A 20,568-nucleotide genomic window follows, 5' to 3' on the forward strand; every position below is an offset into this window, starting at 1 on the left:
GATAAGTCAAAGGTCCTGCTCGACCATGGTTGGCTTCGCTTGGAAGCATGGAGGAAGTGATTCCTCTGTGTTGACCCTCCTCTTTGTAGACTGGACACTGGTTCAAGTCCATCTCATGGGGTCTCCACAGCCTCCTTGATCAAGAGAACAAGTTTCCCACCACAATTACAGGACATTTTGAGACATGCTCATAGTCCCCTGGAACTAGTCGAACTAGGAGGGCATGGATCAAAAACTGTCCTTTATGTCCTTCTGGCCAAATTATTATAGGCCTCAATATATGCAATGCCTAATTATCATATAGAAAAAACCTGGGGGTAGTTTTTACTCCAGGTAACTATGCCAAAGGTCATGTTCCAAATAAGGTCAGGCATCCATGCTTGGCGGCACTTTCCAGGTAAGTCAGGCAGAGATCAGGAGGCCCCTTGCTGAGAAGGGGAGTCCTTCCATATAGCGCTGAGCCCCTTAGAGCTATCTGGACATGGAGGACTACAACCCTAGCAGCAGGGTTCCCCAACATTATCCCATCTAGAAAGACTTGATGGAATTAATAATTATTTTGGTATGTGTGCGAGTGTGTTTGTGTGTGCATGCATGTGTGTGTGTGTATGTGCATGGACACAGGTGCATGTGTGTGTAGGCTAGAGGTTGTTATCTGGTGTCCTCCTTAATAACTTCGCCACTTTATTTTTGAGACAGAATTACTTACTGAACCTGGAGTGCCCCAATTTTGTAGGCTGGCTAGCCAATGTACTTCAAGGGTCTGTCTCTTTCTACCCAGCACTGGGGTCACAGGCACCTGCAGGGGCTTCTAGCTTTTTACATGGGTGCTGGGGAGCCGACCTCAGGTCCTTATGTTTGCTTAGCAGACTCTGGATGGACTTGAGTTATCTCTCGAGTTCTGCCAAATAGAATTATTTTCATTCAGATTACTGTGCCTCGCAGCACAATAAATATTTGATGAGGCAGAACAGAAACTCTGCCTGAACCCATTTTTAGTGGTGTCAGAGAGGAAGTCATCAGCACGGCTCTAGGCTCACCATCTTCTGGCCTGTGCACCTCTCCTGGGACATCTGTGCTGCCCTTTCTCAGCTCTCCCTCTTACCCTGGGGCTGTTGCTGGCTCTAATTGTCTTGCCCATACTATCCTTCCTGACACCAACATCCCTCCACATCTGGCTGCATCCCACCAGCTCAGCATTCCCAGGCCAGCACAAGCCCTCTTGCTCAAGACAGCCTTTACTCATCCCTTCCTTCAGCCTGTATTGCATATGGTGCTTTTTATTTTCATGACATATGTAAGCATTTTGCAATTATGATCACATTTTTGGCTACATAAAAATTGTACGTTTTTATGAGGACTGCATGTGCATATTGTAAAATGGAAACATTCAAAAGCCTTTCAGAAATATACAGTCATGCTATGTGGAGCCACCCCATTGTGCAATACCTTACCAGAACCTCTTTCTCCTATCGAACTGTAACTAAGTCTCATTGACCAGTCTTTCCTCATGTCTCTCCCCATACAGGCTCCAGCATCTTGTAATCATTATTCTACCTCAACCTCTAGGAGATCAACTTGTTTAGATTCCACAAATCGATGAGATCATGCAGTTTTTAATCTTTCTGTACCTGGCTTATTCCACATAGTCCAGTTCTAGCTATGCGATCTCAAGTTCATTCCTTTTAAAGTTTTTTTAAAAATTTATTTTTATTTTATGTGTATGAATGTTTTGGCTGCATATATGTACTATGTGTGCAATGCCCACAAGGCCAGAAGAGGGTGTTGGATCCCCTGGACTCAAATTATAGATAGTTGTTAGCTGCCATGTGGGTGCTGGAGCTGAACCCAGGTCCTCTGCAAGAGCAGCCAATGATCTTAACTACTGAGCCATCTCTCCAACCCTCTAGGAGTTCATTCCTTTTTTTTTTTTTATTTTAAATTTTGGAGAGTCTCCCTGTTGCCCCAGCTGGCCTGGAACTCACTGTGTAGACCAGGTTGGCCTCAATCTCACAGGGATAGGCCTGCCTCTGCCCCTGCCTCTGGAGTGCTGGGATTAAAGGTGTGCACCATCACACTCAGCTGAGTCCGTTCCTGACTGTGTTCCATGGTGTACTTATATCACCTTTTCTTCATCCACTCATCAGCTGATGGATACTGGCTGTTCAATTTCTCTTACAAATGATGTCATAATAAACATGGGTACTCAGATGTCTCTTTACATGCTGATTACACTTCCTCTGGTTATGGACCCAGGAGTGGGATTGCTAGATCATATGGTGGTTCTATTTTTAGTCTTTTGAAGACTCTCCATCCTACCTTTCATAATGACGGTGCTAATTTATAGTCCCATCAAGAGCGTGCAAGGGTTCTGTTTTCTCTGCACCCTCCCTCAGCTGGTGTTATCTTTTAGACAGCCATCTTGATAAGGGCAGAGACTTCAACATCTGTCTTTGCTCACCATCACACCTCTTGTCTCTAGCAGGGCCTGGTACCGGGCAGGCATTCAAAAATATTTGTTGAATGAAAGAACCATTTCTTATATGTCAGCCCTAGCCTAAGTCAAAATGCAGCATTCCATATGCTGCAGAGGTCCTACTCACGCTGAGAGATGTGGACTCTCCATTCAGTTTCTCCCTCTCTGCGGCCCCCTGCCTTTACTATCCACATTCCATAAAGCTTACTGAAGTCGTTGGCTCTTGCAGCTATTGTTACTAGAAATAGGGGAACAAGAAAATATAGAAACCAGTGATCACTGACTAGTAACACTGAGTTGTTACTGCATAACTTGATCTTGTATATTCTTGTCTCCATTTCAGAAGAAAGACATTTTATAGATCCAAGACTCACTTTGTTGTGTGTGTGAAATCATACAGGCCTTGGCTTTACTGGATAAGACAAGTGTAGAACCTTGATATTGAGATCAGATCCTCTATAATATGAAAATTACCTCCAAAGATGAAGCAGATTATTAAATTATCACTGTCCAAACTGCTGCCTTGTAGACGTCTCATTTGCATCAGGACATCCAGCTCCTGTATAAAAATAGTTGAGAGTTGAGACAGTGATTGCTTTCCATCTTGAAACTTAATAATAGTGGTCGTTTCTACCATTTTTATCACTATACCTGGTGTGTAAAAAGTCAAATGGGTTTTTAGGAACTGATTTGGGCTTGACTCTGTTGAGAATTCTATGAGCTCTGCTCACTGACACACAGTGGCAGGGACTGTGCACAGTCTCCATGGTTTGTGTGTTTGGATGGTGATTAATGAGATGTCATCCAGCATAAGGGCGACTCTTAATCCCTGACTGGGTTCTGAATCTCAACCTGGCTTTATATATTTTTCTGCTTTTTGAGCCCACAAGAACGCTCACAACTATTAGTGCTAAGGATTAAAGGGAAAGGGAAGAGAAGTTCTTAGTGGGAAAATATTTGGGATAGAAAGCTATAGATTGTGTGCTGGTTAAGAAGTGTATGATATAAACACCCCCATTGTGCATTTGTTTTTAATAATGTGATGCCTCAATTGTTTCAGTGACATTTTCAGTAAGTGAAGGGAAAGTGGAGTACAAGCTGAGAAGACAGTCAGCCAGCAAGGACAAGGGAAAGGTGTTGTGTTTAGAAGGAGTCACCAGACTGGAAACACATTTCTAGTCTGGAAAATTAGGGCATTTGGGGAGATGTTCAGAAGGTGTCTGAAGAAGAACCATTGCAAGAGAACTTCATACTGTGAGTCATGAAGAGACCTGTGTTCACTGCAATAGCAGGCTTCTGGCTACAGGCGCTGAAAACGAAAGGTAGCAGTACATCCACTGGGTGTTCAGATGTGTTCATCTTTGCCTTCAAGTTGTTCCTAATTACCAGGAGAGCAGCTCATGGTAATGTTAGCTAGTAGTAATTCAGACTGCCATCTTCAGGGGCAAACTTCTATATTAACACACCTTACAAGTATCTTTTCCTTCATTTTCAGCTGAAACCCTTTACTGAACATGCCCAGAGGCATTCCTGCCCACCATTTTAACCTTTTAAACACGTGCCCCATGACCTTAAGTTAAGCATGCTGAAGAACTATCTGCTAACCTTCCTTTTAAAATTGTGACCATATACTGAGTATGCTCAGGAAGCTACCACTTAACTGGGCATGCTCAGGAATGAGCCAACCCCCGCATGCTTCCTATGTTCCAGGAGAGCATTGCTTGGCAATAACTGTAGAGCTCTTGAGCTCTCTTTATCTGTTGCAGTTAGAAAATTCCCCGCTCTTAGATCTTGGCTGTGCTTAGTTGGGCTTTGCACTCACCAAGAAGTGAACCCATTGTGTTCGATTACAGTACTAACCACATCTCTTAAAGGAGGTTTTGGAATGCTATAAGAGTTCACAGGGAATGATTCCTGTACCAGGGAAGATCTCAGCCAGGGACTGGCTTTGTTGGACATTAAGTATCTGGTCTTCAGAAACTTAAGCCCACCAGACTCCTTGAGGTTGCAATCCAAGGGAGTATGAACTGTACAGTGTCAGAGTGAGCAAGCTAAGTCACTTAGATTTTTTTGGAAGCTTGCCTTAGAATTCAGAACAATAGTAACTTCTTAAAGGGTTATTCTGCAACCAATCTGTATTTCTAATCAACTCAAGTCTGGAAAAAAAAAATTGGCCTTACTACATTATACTTTGACCTATATCCTTAAAAAAAAGCGAACATTAGAAATTATAGATGGGGAACCAAAAGCTGGCTCAGTGGGTAAAGGTACTTGCTGCCAGGCTTGACAACCTAAATTTAATCCCTGGATTCCACAGGGTGGAAAGAGAGAACTGACTCCTACAAGTTGTCCTCTGACCTCCGTACACTATGGCTAGCATACGTCCCACTCCCCCCTCAAAAAATACATTAAAAAAATTGTAATTTTCTTTTACAAAACAGAAATTGTAGATGATAGTTGGGTATTAGCCGTTGTATTACATTGACTTAGGTAACATTAAAATTTACTTAACCAAGGAGAACTTGGCTACTGAATTTGTCATATAATCAACACAAATATGAGTAATCTTCAACAGACCAGTTCTAGTTATCAAGAAAAGCATCTGACTCAGCATTAATGATGGCCGTGGAGTCTGGCATCTGGATCAGTGTCGCCTTTGGTTTTATTCAATGGACTGAAAGGCATTCTCTATACCTGTATCTTCAGTTGTGTCATCAGTGGGGCTGACTGGCTAGGCTTTCTTGAGCATTTCTGTGTACACGTTCATAAATGATGCCCATCTGTGGGTTTTTGTTCTTATAATGATACTGTATGCTTTATTGAGGTAAATTTGGTTTTATTCAATGGACTGAAAGGCATTCTCTATACCTGTATCTTCAGTGCAGGTTAATACTGCTTTCATTATTAAATGTTTGGTAGTGCATAAGTAAGGTCATCTGGGCCTGGAGTTTTCTCTGTGGGAATGTTTTGCATTATGGGTTTCACATTAATGAACACGAGTAGATTCCATTTCTTCCTATCACAATTCAAGGAATATATCTATTTCACTGGAAACTATGGAATTTTTTGGTGTAAACTATAAATGTGTTCATAATATTGGTTATTATCTGTTTCCTAGTTGTAGGATTTTTAGGGACCATCTTTTCTTGGATCAAGAAATTTGACCCACTTGTTTTTGGATCAAGCCTATGACTGTACCCAGCATGGTCACAGAACTAGGATCTTTCTGACCAACACCAGCTCTTGTTTGTTTTGGTTTTTGGTTTTTTGAGACAGGATCTCCCTATAGCCTCAGCTGGCCTGGAACATCTCACAGAGATCCACTGCCTCTGCCTCCTGAGTACTAGAATTAAAGGCATGAGCCACCATACCTGGCTAACACCAGCTCTTTTTATGCAAGAGACTCCCCATGTGCCTGTTAGCAGTTTGGGAACCCAAGACTCTGTGCTAGACAAATACCTAAGAAAATGATATAATAGGAAACGAGCTTTATCTTGGCTCACAGTTCCAGAGACTTCAGTTCATGGTCACTTGACCCTTCTGTTTCTGGATCTGTGATGAGGCCAAACATCATGACGGGGAGCATGTGGTGGGGCAAAGTGGCTCGCCTCATGGTGACCAAAGGACAGAAACAGGGACCATGGGGGAGGCATAAGTAAGGCCTCCCAGCGCCCTTATGAGTAGACTTTGCACAGTTCCTGTGTCTTCATAATTACGGTGTATTTCTTATAGACCGTGCATGTGCTTGACTTCAGTCTACCAGCTACTTCTGTTTCTGTTTATCCCTTCTGTTTTCTCTCCACATTCTCCCTCTTTTCTGGACTTCATTTGGATTACTTGAGGCTAGTTTTTTATTCTGTATTCTGTTTTATTTCTGTTCTTACACTATAGTTCTTTATTACCTTTACTGGTTGTTTCCATTTACACTTTGCATTGTTAGACTTCAACTCTATCATTTCATGTACCATGTGAGATCCGGATGGCTCTCTGAAGTCATCTTCTTCTTCCTGAACCTTTTGCTACTGTTATCAAACATTTTACTTATCACATTCGTTATGCAACTTGTAATGCATTATTATTGTTTTTTATTTTAAACAGTCTTATTTTAAGAAACATAAAAGGGAATAGTTTCTTTCTGTGCTGCAGACACCCATGGTCCCTATCGATTTCATTCTTTGGCGCAAGTCCAAGTTTTCATTTGGCATCATTTTCTGGCTGCTTTGAAAAGCTTGCTTAAACACTTTTTGAAGTGCAGATTGGCTGCCCATGAATTCTCTGTGCTTTTGTCTAAAACTTTATCTTGTCTTCATTTTTGAAGGATAATTTCACTGGATGTAGAATTCGAGGCTGAGTGGTTTCTTCCTTCAGCCTTTTAAAGACATCATTGTGCCTTTTGCTTGTATTTCTTGTGATGGAAGTTTGCAGTCCTTGTCTTTGTTCTGTACACGGTCCCCCTGCCTTTCAACTCTGCTGCTTCCAATGTTTTTTTCTTTATCTCTATGTTTTAGCAAGCACATCATGATGTGCCCAACTGTGGTACTCTTTGTGTTGTCTTTTCTTAGAATTCATTGAGTTTCTTGAAGCTGTTTTCAACAGATTTGGAAAAATTCCAGCCACTGTGTATTTAAATCAGGTTCCTACCCTGGCCTCTATCCCAGGACTCCAGTGACATGTATGTTAGATCATTCTTTATCCCACAAGTCATTGGGAATTGTTTCCATTTTTCCAGGCTTTCTTTCCCTTTGTATGTTCCAGTTTGGATCTTTTCCATATTGTTCAGTTTCAAGGTTTTTGGACTCCTGCTTTGCAGGTAATTAATGGGCTGAGAAGTCTGTCTAGCATATTCCTCATTTCAGCATGCATTTCATTTCCAGAGCTTCGGGTGTTCCTGTCTTCCGTGTGTCCCCTCGTGGGTTTCTTTTTAAAATTTTAGGTAATTTGAACTGGTTTAAGCCCCTGCTCCCATGTTCCCACATGTGAAGTCCTCAGCCCTGCCATGTCTGAAGTCTCATGTCTGGTTCCTGTGGTTTCTTACATATGCAGTGATTTTTATTGAATGGTAGACTTGTTTTGTTGTTGTTTAGTGCAAAATAAGTGAAAATTTTATTTTCTTTAAAAATTTTAGGACAAATCTAGAGTAACCTTTACTTCAAGATTTGATTTAGCTTTACAAAAGTGGAAGATTTCTAGGGTCATGACTTAAATCCACAGACTTTCAATAAAGATTTTCTATTCCAACTGGTCAAGCTTCACATGCCCGCCAGCCCTGGGGAGCTCAGGGAGTCGTTTACCATAGATCCTCATTTAGTTTTTGCAAGGCTCCATGAAGTTCACTCTGCACATTGTGATATAATAGTCAGCAGCAAACTCAAGGAAGCACCATATAGATCTCTTGAGCTCTTTGTCTGCATAGTGCCTTCCTGTCTGGTACTTGGTAATTTTCCTAGCAAATTCTTTCTGGCTAAGTCCCTCAGAACCCGGTTCTATGTCCCCTTTGCATGATGAGACTACAGTGTTCTTGGGTTTCCTCTGCTGTGGCTGCAGTCTGAGCCTCATCTCCATGCTGAAGGCTGGAATTTACCATGTTTCAGTAGGATTGGCTTGCCTGTTCCCTTCTCCCTGGGATCACATCTTGTACTGCCTTTGTCTCATATCTGTAAACAGTTTTCTCAGAGTTAATCTAGTTTCCTGGTTGTTTATATTTGAAAGGCCAATCTAACCCAGTTTATGAGGACATTCTGAGTGTCTTTTCCTAGACATTAAGGCAGCCATTGAGTCTCTCTACGGAAAACTCCCGGAGGCCACTGTGTACAGGATCAACTTGTGCTGAGACTGGACCCAGAACTGTAGTGGCACATCCCTGACAGGTAAGGGGTATGACAGATGAGAAGTAAGGGGTGATTTGGGATTCCCATTCTTTCTGAGCACCCTTCCCAAGTCATCTCTCACATATCAGGAATGTAGGTCAGGGACAGCCTGTACATTCAAACTCTTTCAAGTTCAGGAAGCAATCTCCAGGCTAGAAAACTCTGAATCTCGTATTTCATATATGGGTCTACAAGTTTGTATTTCCCCCAATTCCAATGTGTGTAGCACTTTCTTTTCTCTTTTTCTGCTGTATCAGAGCTGTCTATTGAGCACTTCCAAAAGCACTCAGCTAAAGGTAATTCATTTACTTCTTACCATAACTTAACAAGGTTGATTGATTCTAACTCGTATGATTTCTTTTACTTGTGATGAAAGCACAGTTTAGAAAGATTCGGAAATTTGCCTGGGAGCACAGAGTTTGGAAATGACACAGCCAGGACTTGAACCCATGCCTTCTCACTTTGTGCCTGGCATTCTTTTTTTGAGGGTCTCGTGCATCCCAGTTTGGCCTCCAACTCACTGTGTTGCTGAGGATGATAGTGAGCTTCTGACACTCCTGATTTTGCCTCCCAAGTTCTGGGACTATAGGCATGTACCGGTGACCAGGCCTGGTTTTGTTATGTTAGGGATGAACCCAGGGCTTGGTGCATGCTAGGCAAACACTCTACCAACTGAGCTACACCCCCAGTCCATGTGCTTGGAATTCTTGATAACAGGCTGTATCTACCCAACTTTATCACATACTACCTTTGTGTTGCAGTTATTTCTGTGGTTGTCTTACTAGTGTTTGAACTGGATGAAAATAGGAACCCTTTACTTACATCTGTATCTTCCTAGCCTATAGCAGATTTCTTGCCAGCCCACAGCAAGTTAGAATAAATAAAAAGAACAAGAAATCCTGTTTCTTTATTACTCATCTTAGAAAAGAAATTGCTCTAAATTCTTGGAATAAATGTATAATCAAAATACTTCTTTATTGGGGGTGGAGAGATGGCTCAGCAATTAAGAGCATGGACAACCGTTCTTCCAGAAGGCTGGAGTTCAGTTCCCAGCAGCCATGTCAGGAAACTCACAGCCACTTGTAACTCCAGCTCCTGACACTTCTTGCTTCCCTAGGCACCTATGCACACACATACACACAATTAAAAATGAAAACAAGTCCTAAAAAATGCTTCCTTATCAAGAAGATTAATATTTCAAGGTAACTCTGTTTTACCTATTTTATTCTCCACAGATGTTACTGGAATCAGCTGATGGGAAAATTTTACTCCTCTATAAAGCAACAGATGAGAACAAGGAAAAATAGTTTTTATTGTATTGTGAAATGCAGGACTAGTATTGGCAGATACTGCATTCTGTGGTATTTACTCCTCTGTGTCAAGCCTATAAATTATCTTCTCTTACAAGACTGCCTTTATGTATTCTATTCTATAGAAAATATTTATCGAATGATAGCAATGTTAGGTGCTTATCAGTTGTTAGATGCATTATATTAAAGCAAGATGGGTATTTGCATAATGACAGAGAGAGCACAGCCAGCACTAGTGACCAGTTCCTTGAAGTTATCTTTTATTTGCTAACCTAATACAGCACAGGGTGTTATCCTGATTGAGCCTGTTAGAAGTGGGGGAATAAAGCATTTCTACGGGAGTTAGTTTGCCACCATGTGTCAGCATCCCCAAGGGTGGATGTTAGAGATTCTGGGTGCTTTTGAGAGCACCCCTGCCACCACACATACACTCCCTAGGGTCAAATGTGCATGTTCTAGAAGGCAGGGTTGAAGCCACATCTGATAACCCTGTGCAGTTGAATTCACAAGCTCTGCGTAGCCTGGTATTTATCAGGCCAGAGGCTAAATGTAAGGTGAGAAGCCTGCCTGCTGGAAGCTGGTTAAGAGCCCATTTTGGAGCACCTTAGAATCTGTAATTAGTCAATTAAAAAATGCCTCCAGCATTTACAAGGCTGAGTGGTAGGAGGAGGGTTTTGGAGGAAAATACTCCCAGTCTCTGAAATTTTGGGTGCAGAGAAGCACAAAGAAAATAGATGATTTGTTAACAGCAGTCTGTTCTCTTGCTGTTGTTTGCCCGTTTCAGTGTTGGAGTGCCACCTGTCCCCTCACACATGCTAGGCAAGCCCTGACTCTACCACAGAGCTGCAGCCCAGCCCCTGTCAATTCTGTTTCATGTCAGCACCACTCTTTTCTGTAGAGATTTTTGGCCCAAATCTGTAGAACATTCGAGTGTAAGACATAAGAGAGTCTCCTCTATATTTGGGAACTAAATTAACTTCATTTGGAGTGAGCAACTGTAAACCTTTATTTTCTATTATTACTGATTACACAAACATCTATGATTGGATAGCTATCATCTTATCTTAAAGTGGAAGCCCAGAGGATAGAGAGGAAAAGACTGAGCCAGGAAGAGTTCTCTTTCTGAAGTTAAGCAGGAGAGTGCCTGAGAAGTAGGAGAGCACCGTGTTCACATGGTCTTTTTTAAACGGAGATCTGATTTCTCTTGGTAATTATATTAAATGAACAAATATCTACCACAGTCTCTTTCTTTAAATGTAGATTCACAAACAGCCATCAAAAAATTGGTCTGTTGTCCCTGGCAGCCTGAACTGGATTCAGAAAATAAAGAGAAAGCCCAAACCTAAGTGCATTGTTTTACATCCTACCTTCTCCCCCAGCATGTTGTATCAAACAGTAGTAGGTAGATCATTAAACCACAAGGGGACCCAAATCTTTATCTTTCTTGTCAGCGTAATGATCTTTAAAAACAAAAACAAAAAACAATGGGTTTTACTGCCACCAAGCCAGGATATAAAGAACAACAGAGAAAAAGCTTCTGTGTTTAACAGAAACAGGCTTGAGAAAAGAGTGTAGGTATACCCTAAATCAAAGTAGTTTTCCTCAGTGAATTAACTCATTAACTATTGTACCTGCTATTCATGCTGTAAGAATTTCTGTACACCCTCCAGCTTATTCATATGCTTGAACAAAGTGACTCAACAAAGTATGGAGTCCTGAAGTGGATGGATCCGGAAAGTATAATAGTAAACAACATATCTCAAACTCAGAAAGACAAAAACTTCAAGTTCTCCCCCTATGTGGATCCTAGCCTATACTGTATACATGTGTACACATGAACCATTGTGAATGTGGGTCAAACCTAAAGAAACTGGAAAGGAGACCAAGAAGAGGTGATACTTGGTGATGAGGAAGGGCAGGATGTGTAAGAACACATGCAACTTGAAAGAGGAAAAGAGGCATTTGGGGGAGTGTATGAGGGGAAACAAGGGGAGAAGGGGGCAGGAGAGATGGGGGAGGAAAATCACTAAACCATACTGTGCTGGATAGCTTTAGTTGTCAACTTGACACACCTGGGTAGAGGGAGCCTCAAGTGGTGAACCACCTTCATTGGACCGGCCTGTGGTCATGTCTGTGGGGCATCTTCTTGATTAATGCATGGTGTGGGAACCCAACCCACTGTAGGTGGTGCCACCCCTGGGTGGGTGGGCCTTTGTTGTATAAGAAAGCAGGCTGAGCATAGGCCAGGAAAGCAAGCCAGTAAGCAGGGTTCCTCCATGGCTTGTGCTCTAGCTCCTACCTCCAGGTTCCTACCCTGAGTTCCTACCTTGGGCTCCATAATGAACTGTGCCCTGGGAGATGGATGCTAAATAAACCATTTCCTCCCAAAGTAGGTATTGGTCAGAGTGTTTTGTCACAGCAATGGAGAAACAAACTAGATCACATACTTTGTTTGAAAATGTTATAGTGAGAACAAACACCCTAATGCTAATTTTAAAATCTTTTTAATTAAAAAAAGAACATGCAATCCTGTTTTTGCATTGTTTATAAAAGATCCACCTTGTCTAAAAACTGTATTTTGTTGCATTCCCCTGGGATGTTTCCCTGTGAAAGAGATTGTTTGCATTTACTAATCCAATAAGTATATACCAAATATAAGTAGCTCTTTTTTAAAAGATTGATTTGTTTTTATGTGCATGAATTTTGCCTGCTTGTAATTTATGTACACAACATGCATAATGTAGTGCCTGTAGAGACCAGAGGAGGGCGCTGGATCACCTGGAACTGGAGTTACAGACCGTTGTTAACCCCCATGTAGGTGCTAGGAACACCAGCCTGGGTCCTCTGCAAGAATAGCCAGTGCTCTGAACCACTGAGCCATCTCTCCACCCCCACACTGAGTACCTCTTATTCCAGATACTGGAGGTCTGCTCTGAGGTTTTGGAGCTCAGATTTTGTGTGTGTATGGTGGGGAGTATTGAGAGATGACTCAGTGGTGAAGAGCACTGGCTGCCCTTACAGAGAACCTGGGTCTGATTCCCAGTACCCACATGGACGCAAACAACTGGCTGTGACAAATAGTTCCAGGGGATCCTACACCCTCTACTGACCTCTAAGGGCACTGCATGACAAGGGTGCACTTACCTACATGTGGGCAAAACACTCACATACATAAAATAATTTTTTTTTTAATTAGACTTACCCATCCTTAATCCAAAATCTGAAAGTAGAAATTCAGATTTAAGGGGTGCTCAAAAAATTCAAATTTGGGGGGCTGGAGAGATGGCACAGTGGTTAAGAGCTGACTGCTCTTGCAGAGGACCAGGTTCAACTCCCAGCACTATGAACTATCCTTAACTCCAATTCCAGGGGAATCCGACGCCCTCTTCTGACCTCCGTGGCATTGCATGACACGGGTGCACTCACATACATGGTAGGCAATACACTCATACATATAAAATAAAAATAATAAAATATATATTTTTTAAAGTTCAAGTTTTGGAGCATTTCCAATTTTGGATTTTTCAGCTCAGAGATGCTCAGCCTGAATTTGTTTCAGGTTTGTTGTCTGTAGAACATTGTGCTGATTTTGCCAGAAATTATGGCTTTAGCCTTTCAGTCACTTCACAGGTATTTATTGTATGTTACTTTGTGCCAAGAGCAGTCCTTAGCATTCAAAATGTCAAACAAGTGTGTTGTCTACCCACCTACAACCTCTGTCTTCATGTGGAAGTCAGACAGTACATAAGCAAAAACACGACATTTAATTTAAGCTATTTTTTTCCTATGCTGGGGATTGAACCCAGGTCCTGGAGCATGCTAATCACATGTGTTACCACTGAGCTACATTCCAACCTGCACAATGAAATTTAGAGAGGAACTATGTCAGCTCTTGTATCTAACTAATGTCTGATAAGTCTGAAACAATACCCAGGAAGTTAGATGCTATGACGTAAGTAAGTATGATCTACTGTGTATGTGTGTGTATGTGTGTGTGTGTGTGTGTGTGTTGCCAAGGGTGGAACCCAGAGCTTGAACATGCCAAGCATCCCTTTTGCAATGATTTGACTTTTTTTTTTAATATTTATTTTTATTTTATGTGTATTCATGTATTGCCTACATGTGGGTAAGTGCACCCGTGTTGTGCAATGACCGTGGAGGACAGAAGAGGCTGTCAGATCCCCTGGAACTGGAGTTATGGACAGTTAGCTGCCATATGGGTGCTGGGATTAGAACCTGGGTCTTCTGCAAGAACAGCCAGTGTTCTTAACCGCTGAGCCATCTCTCCAGCCTCTGATTTGACTTTAATAAAGTCCAAGCTTTTTTTTTTTGCAGGCATCTTGTTCAGTTTTCACAATGGCTCTGCAAAGTATGGATTATTAGCCCCATTTATTCAGATGAAAAAATTGAGGTCCAGAGAGACTGAATTTTTCAAGGTCTCAGAGCTAATCAATAGCAAAAAGCTTTCTGGAATGAAACCTTTACCTCCTGACCATAAGTCACAGTTTGCCTCTGCATTATGACTTGACACATATTGGATTAATCACCCACGAATTCTTTCCTTTCTACATTTCACGTTAAAAGTCTGAAGAATAGAATTGCTTCTGCTACGTGACGGGAGATCTGCTTCTTGCTTTTGACTTTTACGGTGCGTTTAGTAAAGCCCTGAACCTACTGAGGGGAAACTTGTTTCTAAAACTCAGTCTTTACACATCGGCTGGGTTTTCCAAATCTCACCCTCCCTCAGGCTAATTGAGTCTTCCTTGGGGAAATGGATGAAGTTTGAGCTGAGACACAAACAGGAAGGCAGTGAGGCAGTGTTTGTCCGGCAGGCACCACCTCTTTAAATAGCCCTGGTGCGGAGGGAATCAGTTCTCCACTTAGCCTAGGAACTCCAACGTCCTTTGTTTCTAGGCCATGGAGTCCAGCCCCGCTGTCCTGTGGGAGGGCAGGCCAGAGCTCAGTGATGTGTGGTTGGGAAGGCTGGCTGGAGATGTCCTCCCTGCCTCCAGGTCATGAGGGCACACTTTGGCAGAGCTGTTCTGTGCCTCTTCTTTGAGAGAATCATCTCCGAGATTTCTACTCTACTGAATGGTAAGGTTCCAGGCGTTTCCTACATCAGTTACTTGGGCTTCTTTATGCAGACTGGATTTCTCTTTTATATAAGATAAGGGAGCAAATAAGTTGCAAGAGCTTTTTAAAGAAGCTAGTTTTCGGTGGATGCATCGGTGGGTGGTGCTTATAATCTTAGTACTTTATAGGTACATCATGTTGTGAGATAGTAAATTGTGATTTTTTTTTTTTTTTAGTCTTTCAAAGCAGGTTGTTTTAAAATGTTATGGTATGAATGTGAGTTCTAACACTCAAATATAGAAAGTAAGTCCTGTTACTAATGTGAAAATACTGGTTTAAAGACTTCTTAATAGGTGCTTGAAAATAAGTGGCCCAGAGACTTTTGGTTCCAATTCCTGGCTTTGTGCTGGAGACTTGAAACTATCTAATTCAGTCATTCCAGGTAATTATCTAATTTTAGTAACATCTACTGAAGTAGACTATTACTCAAGCCCGCTATTCCACCCTTGAGTGGAATCCATGTCTTCTCTGGTCAGGCTAGCAAGCTTTTTCTGCTTGATTTCAGTGCAGGGACAAAGGACCCCAGCCTGAGGTAGCCTTTGCTCTGGTTAAGGACCTGGAATTCTGCATGCCCACATGGGACTTCTACACCAGGGATCTTAGAACCTGCATCTGTCCATTGAGACTGACCTTTTTCTGGCTTCTGCTTCCCTTCCTGGGGGTACTTTCCTCTAGATTAATTAGCACCTGTGTTCAGTGTGTCTGAAGTCCAGGACCTAATGAGCTTAATTGCAGAGGCTTCACTTCCAGAAACACAAAGGCATGCTCTTCCCAGAAACTCTCCCTTAGGGTTGATTAACCTCCTCCAGCTTGATTTTTCCATCTCAGCAATGACTGCAACCCCCCCAACCCAATTTTGTCTTTGTGTTGTATGTTGTGTGGGAGGGTAGCAGGGTCAGGAGGCAGAATGGCTGATTATTTGAATTTCATTTCCTTTAAATTAGATTTGAATCCTCTGCTTTAGAGTTATGGATTTTTCTACTTAATTCTATGATCTTTGTATTTTGAAAACTGCATTCATGGTTACTTAATTGTTTCTAAATTGCTTTAACTACTGCATTTGGTAATCAGAGTAAAGGCTACTTTGACCCTGCAGAATCTTCCTTCACAGAACTCTAGAGTCTAATGGGAAGCCTGCCTTGTTTGTATACTTTATGGAAGGCGGGGCAAAGCGTTAAATATTTTTTACCTTGGATTTCAGGCATGAGGAAAAACATCTGTGGTCCATGAATAGGGCAACCATTTCCAGGTTAATACCTGGAGGGGATATTAGTTTGATGGGTTCATTTGTGAAAAGAAATGTGATTATTACTGGATGGGGGTCTTTCTTTAACTTTGTCATTATGTAATAATAAATTTGCTTTGTGTCAAGAATTTGCTTGGAGTTTTCACATTCCATAGTTTCTTTTTGATAGCCTCTAGTTCTAAATATAATCACCACCTCCCTCCCCTACATACCTTTGAACATGTGTGTATCTTTCACAGATAATTTTCTAAAGCCCCTGTTAAACTCTAAGCCAAAGGATGAACCGAATAGCAGCTGAGCTAATCAAAAGCAAGTTTAACAAGACAAGACTCTTGTTTAGATTTCCAGATCTAAACAAAGGAACTTATTTTTCTGATTTTAAGGGAGGAGGGATCAGTTGGAAAGCAGAACAACACTCAGCCGCCAAGCTAGCAGGATCTGTGACAGATAAGGAATTCCAAAGACAGTAACAAGATTGGGACCCAGTTGCCAAATCCTACTTGAATTAAAAAAAATTACATCACATGTGGGATGAGCTCAAAGGAAATCAGTACCTCTTAATAATAAGTAGAATGACTAAGTCAAGATTTACAGGAAGGTTTCCTTCTGTCTCCTCTAACTGGCTGCACGAATGTGGTTGGTGCCTGTTTGAAACCCTGGAGGTGGTGTTTTGAATCAGTGCTGCTGATGTAAACGTAGATCCTGACCTGGAAACCTTCCCAAAATAGAGGGTGAAAACAGTTCACCCTAGAAGTACAGTGTTAAGTCAGTACCCGGCACAGAGCAGCCTGCAGGAGACCCGGCAGGACTACTTCCAGCTCTGATGAAGGTACTTGGTAATCAGACCAGTCTGAGGTGGAGGATTGCTCTGAGAACTGTCACCCAGGCTGACCTCAACTGAAGGAAGGAGAGTCAGAAAAAAGGGAGTTCTTTCTTAGGAATACAAAAGCCTGCAGAGTATTTAAGGGCTTTTTAAAAAAAAATGCTTTTGAGAGGAGTGTTTGGCAATGTAGGAACTGACATTGTTAAATGACTTTGGTGAGGAATAAATGATAGGTTTATAAAGCTCGTTTACCAAACAAATTTCGGGAAGTGAACAAACAAACCAGGGTTCTGTGAACTAGGAAGATTAGCCTGAGTCCTTCTCTACCAGATCTGTTTGATTAAACAGAAACAAAGACCTCAGTTTTTTTCATTTCCCTTATGCACACACATGGTAAATGAATTAGGACCTACCAGGTAAGGCTATTTCCTGCTTGGCTCCGGATCACACTAGTTTAGACTTACCAAGGATCCAAGTTAGTGCTCACAAAAAAATCACTATCTAGGATACAAACAACCCCTCGGTTTGCTTCAAAGGACAACGGCAGAGCAGATTTTGGTTAAATTGTGCACCAAAGTGGCATTTGACTCCGAATCTTCCAGAGAAGTAGGTAGATGGCATTGGAGATGCCATGGCCCTAGTTTTCTCCTGCTCTGCAGTGGGCAGAGAGCCTTCCTAACTGGGAAGGAAAGCTGGGGGCGCGAGGTCGGCACTTTCTAGGAGCGCCTGCTGCAGGCAGAGGTGCAGCAGCCCACGGGGACCTTGGACTAGCCCAGGGAGAGGCTTCCTAGCAAATATGATGAAAAGGGAGGCCCTGCCATGAGTGTGCTTGTGTGCTTGTTTAGTGATCACCTATTTCTTTTGGTGTTTTCTCTTTTTTATATCCTTCCTCCTTTCTTCCCTTTTTCCCTGTCCCCTGCCCTTTTTTCCCTCTCACCCTTCCTTCCCTTTTAAAGTAGGGTCTTTCTATGTAGCCCAGTCCTCCTGGTTCAGCCTTCCAAGTGCTGGGATTATAGGCGTGCACCACCATGCCCAGCCTAACAGCATCCTTTATAGTAGTGGATGTAACACATGTTCCCAGCCTTTCATCCTACACTTGGCAACTGTGAATTATTCAGTAGAGATGAGTCTGTATATATTGTGAAAACATTTTAGACTTTGTCCTATGCTTGTTGTAGACTTTGTCCTCCCCAGAAGGTTCTGTTTTTAAACACAAGCTCAAACAATCAGTATCCCCCCCCCCGACCCCCTTTGTTAAATGATTCTGATGTTATCTATTACCAATAAGAACTTCTAGTTCCTTCAAAACTGCGTTTTAATCCATGGAACAGAAGAAAGCAGAGATCAATATCAGGCAAACCCATCTTGGACTGTTTTGAGAAATGGTGTAATTTTCAGTCTAAGATGTGACTGAGATGTCAGAATGTCTGTGGCAGGGAATGCAGGGGTTTTGTAGTAATGGTTGGCTGGGTTTGGGAATGCTACCATGAGAAGGAAGCTTAAAGACAGAAAACTTGGTACAGGAGATGCTTTGTGGTGGGTTTTTGCTTTGTTTTGCTTTGCTTTGCTCTGTTAACAAGGTTTTGCTGGTCCAATTGACCTGGAACTTACAGTACCTCCCATGCTGGGGTTACAGGCATGTGCCACCAAGCCCTGTAGTATTGCAGTACCGGAGTATACAGACTTGGCTGTGGGATGTGCTGCTGACTCTGAGGGTAAGACAGGAAGGGTAGGAAGAGGAGGATTCCTGAGAAGCATCTGTACTCTTCCCACAGTTCCTACAGACCTGTCTTTCATGGTCTCTGCTTTAAGTCCTGGACTTCTTTACAGGTTGTTATTTGGGAAAACAAAACAAAACAAACACAAAAATTCCATGAAGGTAAAAGTTCCTGAGCAGATGAAGTTGCTGGTATACTGTTGACTGTCCTTTATCTCCTGTCTGCTTATATTCCTCAAGTACCAGCTCATTCTGGGGCCAGTTCAGAAATACATCACTGTAGGTGCACACAGGAAGTACTATTTATTCAGCACCTTTCAGTGTATGGGCCTTTTACAGACATGGTTTCATTAACTTTTTTTACTTTTTTTTTTAATTTAATTTTTTTGGAAAGGGTCTTTTTGAAACAGGTCTCCCTGTGGTCTTAGCTGGCCTGGAACTCACTATGTAGACCAGGCTGGTCTTGAACTCACAGAGATCCGGCTACCTCTGCCTCCCAAGTGCTGGGACTACAGGCCTGCGCCACCACGCCTGGCAGTTTCATTAATCTTACACAAGCTCCTGGAGAAGGCCTACAGGTGAGGAACCAGAGAAGTTAATTGTCAGCCCAAGTTCATACGGTTTAGTGTCAGGGCAAGGGGGACCAAAGTGCTGAATGAATGATAAACTGTGGTCTCTGTGCTCTGCCGTATAGACTAGGAACACTCCGAGGTGGAAGTGGCCGTGGCTGCAGGCTTTGCAGTCATCCATTGGGGCTGCTTCTCTTCATTAATGAGGCTACCCGGGTCTCTGTTCTCAGTCCTCTTGTTTTCAGTGCTGGGTGGAACTTGGGTCTCATGCATGCTAGATATTAGGCACATGTGCCACTACTGAACCACACCCTAGCCCCAGCCAATTTAGTTATTTACTTATGATTTCATTTTGTCTTTTGAGGCAGGGTATCACAATGTAGCCCAGGCTGGCTGCCAACTTAATATCTTCGTAAAAAGACCGAAGTTCATTTTTGATTCCTCTTTCCACACTGCTCTCTGGAAGAACAGCATGGTATCACTCACTGACTTATAAATCATGTGGGGGAGGGGCGGGGAGGGCATGTGTACGTGTTTAGGAGCACCTCTTCAGAGAAGTGGGAAAGGAGTCGCATATTTGAGAAGCAATATGTTACTGAGAATTGTCTGTTCTTAACTCCTAAGTGGAGCCTCTGAATATTGTCACTAATCAGCTTACAATTCTATCTGTTTGCTAAAGACCTGCCTCTCTGACTGCTACTTGACCCCTTTTGATGTATCAGCTAATCCCTCTGTCAAAGTCCAGCACACATTCCATCCCCTCCTCCTTAAACCAGTACCGTCCTCTGCTAAGTCCAAAAGACTGTGATGTTGGTGTCCCTTTCAGTATCGATGCACTTCCTGACTCTGTGGTCTTTTGCTTCCGGGGCTAGCCTGCTGACCTTCATAGGACAAGAGGGTGGCTTCTTTCCCACACATGCTGTAGAGAGCTGGTCTTTATCTGGTATTCCTGCTCTGCAGTTGGTTGTGTTTCTCCAAGACAGTTCCTAAAGTATCTGGAGGCAGACTTTGTGCTTCCCTGGAACCTTCTGGATTTCTAGGGTGTTTTTAACATTTTCCAAGGTGAGTGGCTTCTTCAGTCCCCTTCTGACTTTCTTTGAAGTCATCAATCTTATTGACAGTTCCCTTAAATGAGCTTCCCAGAGCGGAATGCTTGTCCTGTTGGATTCAGGACCAGCTTTCCCGTCTCCGTATGATATACAAGTCTACTTGTATGACACTTATCATCATTTTGCTTCATTGGCATGATACATATTGCTGTTGGCTTGTACTGAACTTGCAGTTGGCCAGAATCCCTTGGAACTCTGGCCACGTGAAGAAACAATTTCTTACTGTGGTTAGCTGTAGTCTCTAGCTTCGTACTCATTCCTATTAGATGCCATCCTGTTATTTATCAGTTCCTGAGTCCTATCCGAGAATTACTTAAT

At 42.4% G+C, this 20,568-nt stretch overlaps 1 protein-coding gene across 2 annotated transcripts in view; it reads left to right on the top strand.

Moving 5' to 3' along the window:
* The window catches only part of Arhgap28 (Rho GTPase activating protein 28), a 195,325-nt gene that overhangs the window by 57,163 nt on the left and 117,594 nt on the right, over positions 1-20,568 (top strand). The window contains exon 1 of one of the 2 annotated variants that reach the window (XM_029564301.1): positions 14,366-14,747. The exons of the other annotated variant lie outside the window; for it this stretch is intronic. The gene's annotated coding sequence lies outside the window, so the exon portion shown is untranslated. Of the gene's footprint in view, positions 1-14,365; positions 14,748-20,568 lie in introns of those variants that run through there. 2 annotated transcript variants of the gene reach the window in all.

The sequence above is a fragment of the Nannospalax galili genome, unplaced genomic scaffold (genome assembly GCF_000622305.1).
Source record: "Nannospalax galili isolate Female #2095 unplaced genomic scaffold, S.galili_v1.0 scaffold155, whole genome shotgun sequence".
Lineage (NCBI taxonomy): Eukaryota > Metazoa > Chordata > Mammalia > Rodentia > Spalacidae > Nannospalax > Nannospalax galili.